Genomic DNA, 2,983 nt, shown 5'->3' on the forward strand with positions numbered 1-2,983 from the left:
ATCCGAGTCGGTTTCCAGGTATTTTTCATGATTGAGTTCTTGATATATAAATTAATGCGATTAATTTATTCGTGCATAAATTAATATAATCTATAGAGTATCTCAAAAGTTTTTCTGAAATTTTTGTTATACACGATCCGCTTCTCCCCACGTTTCCGCAGCCAAATTCGATTCGGCAACCAACATTTTTTTCCTCATGAAAGTCTTTGGCGTTCTTGCTATATGTTTCTCTCATTGTGCTTTGTTTCTTTGTATATGCTTCATTTTTCTCTATCCTGATCTATGATTTGATCTTTTTTCTGCCATAATTAACAAGAACAAGCTATTTGTTTATGCTTATTGCACGTAGACGGATATAAAATTTTTAAAAACTTAGTAAATTATGATTTTTTTCTTGCCAATGATTGTAAGTTATGCATTAAGAAGTTGAATTTGTGTTATGGTTAAATTTCTTGAGTTGTTACTGTTAATGAGTTAATGGGGTATTATGTTCTAGGGAAAAGGCACAAACGTGTTGGAGCATTGTACGGACTTGCCAGCTCTTTAAGATTTACTTTAGGGTGCTAATATAATCCCTTCTTTTTAATGTATTTGTATTATGCAGATATTCATTTACAATTTCTATTATGGTTTATTATCATATCAGAAGGAAAAAAATCAGGAAAAGTATTTACTCGCATCAAAATGTTTATTTATGTTTGAAGTGCTTGAAATGCTGCAAGAAACAATAGCTACGTTGTGAAAATTGAGAACTCTTTTTATTACCTTGCAGCTTGGTATAGTTCACCTTTGCCGCAGTGTGATAAGAAATATTGAAAGTGCCCTTTTGTTTAATTTTCAGGAATTTCCTAAAAGAGATAAGGTCAGAATTGATTTCTCTCAAGTTGGTATTTTGGCACTTTTGTGTTGTGTATCTGCAAGAAAGTTCACTGTTATTGAATGTTTATTCATGTCACCTACATGTATTATACAGGTCGATTGGAAGTTTTCAAAGAAAATTTCCTAGCTATAAGTAAACTAAATCCTTCAAGATAATTTTATAAGTTGGTTTTTCAGTCAGTTGTTGATGTGGAAAATCATGTTACTTAGAACAAGTGGTGCAACAAAGTGGAAGTAAAGGTTATAAATCGTTATGCTTCCTGTTTATTCTTGCTTAAGTTTAAGTCATTTCATATGTTTTTCAAAATTAGAAAGAATGAGGTAGTCTAGTTTACATCCTTATCGAGAACCTGTCATTAATTGGGATGAGATAATTTTTTGAGGTGGATGCCGCTTATGATTGTGATGTTTAGTATGTTATGATGCATTGCAGGGTAAATTATTAAGGGATGGGACGAGGTATTAAAATGATGAAGCAAGGTGAATGTTACTACTTTATGAGATAAATGTTATTTGTTAGTTTATGTGTTTTTAAAGATTGATTTACCTGTGTTTAATTATATTGTGGAGGATAATGATGTTTTAAGCTGATGTAGTTCTAATTTTCGCATTAACTTTTTTCCCTGCGAGATAGTCATTTATTTCTTGCTTTTATTTTTCCCTTTTCAATTTTTTTGATGGAATACTTTGCATTAAGAGCATCAAAAAATTTAATTATTTTCTATGTTTACCCTGACGGTCAAGGAAAAGTTATAGTGTAATTCAATTGATGCAATATTTAGGTTTGTTTCGCAAAATTAGTGCATAGAAAATGGATTTTTGAAGGTTAGTCTTGAAGTATAGGATTGAATCTAATGAGCTATCTGTTGGTCTCCGAATCGAATCCGGATGCGGAAGCGTGATGGTGGAAGGGGAAGGGGCGGATCGTGTATAAAAAAAATTTTCATAAAACTTTTGAGATACTCTATAGATTATATTAATTTATGCACGAACAAATTAATGTCATTAATTCATTTATTAAGAACTCAATCAGGTTAAATACCTGGAAGCCGACTCGGATGATAACTTGAGTTCTTTGACCACGAACAGTCCTTGCTCTAATCTTTGTGTTTAGAAAACCAATGTCTTCCACGTCAATTCCTAGAATCCACGAAGACGTGTGTGTGGGCACACATGAGACAAAACGGGTTACAATAAACACTCAAATTTTCACAAACACCATCGCATGCACGATATGAAATTTTTAGAGAATTTTTTTCCTTCCTTTCTCTCTTGAGAATTTCGGCCAGCCTTAACCTATTAGAGCTGAAAAATTGTTTCTTTCTTTCTATAGAGAAATTTCGGCCACCTCTAAAATTAGGGCAAAAATTAATTCCGAAAATTGTCTCAAAAATTGTTACCAAAAAATTGTTTCCACAATTTTCTACTATTCTCTTATTTATAGAGTAGAAGTCAAACTTCTAGAATGAATCAAATCTCTATCTCCAATTTGAATTTCGAACCAAAATTCTCCTCTATCCCTTATCCCTTGTGGCCGGCCATGCTAGGGATTCCTATCCCTGTGTGTGGCGCCAATACTGGATAGGGAAGGAAGAGAAAATCATCATTTATCCTGTAGTCCAATTTTATTTTAAATTCAAATTCGAATTTAAGTCAAACTTAAATTAATTTGAATTTCTAAATTGAACAACTAATCAAATAAGTTTAAATGGATAAATCTAGATGTGTTTAAATTCAAATATAAATAATCACATTATTTAAATAATAATTAATTCTCAATTAAAATTAATAATTAATTAAACACTTTAATTAATTAATTAATTCTATTAATTCCAATAGTTACTCCACTATAAACTTGGAATTGCACTCTCGAAATTATAGATATAAATTACTTCTAAACTGTGAAGTGTCCATTTGATATAGTCATTGCATAAAGATCAATCCTCCATAAATAATTCATAATTAGAGCTAGGTAAAATCCGTTAACCTCTCTAATTACTTCTTTATCCTTGAGTACCATTGATTCTCTAATGGACAGTGATTCATAAAACACATTCATGAATCAGAGCTCCTACTGGTCCAAGTACCGAATCAACCCTCAAGA

This window comes from Morus notabilis, unplaced genomic scaffold (genome assembly GCF_000414095.1).
Source record: "Morus notabilis unplaced genomic scaffold, ASM41409v2 Scaffold257, whole genome shotgun sequence".
In the NCBI taxonomy this organism is placed as follows: Eukaryota; Viridiplantae; Streptophyta; class Magnoliopsida; order Rosales; family Moraceae; genus Morus; species Morus notabilis.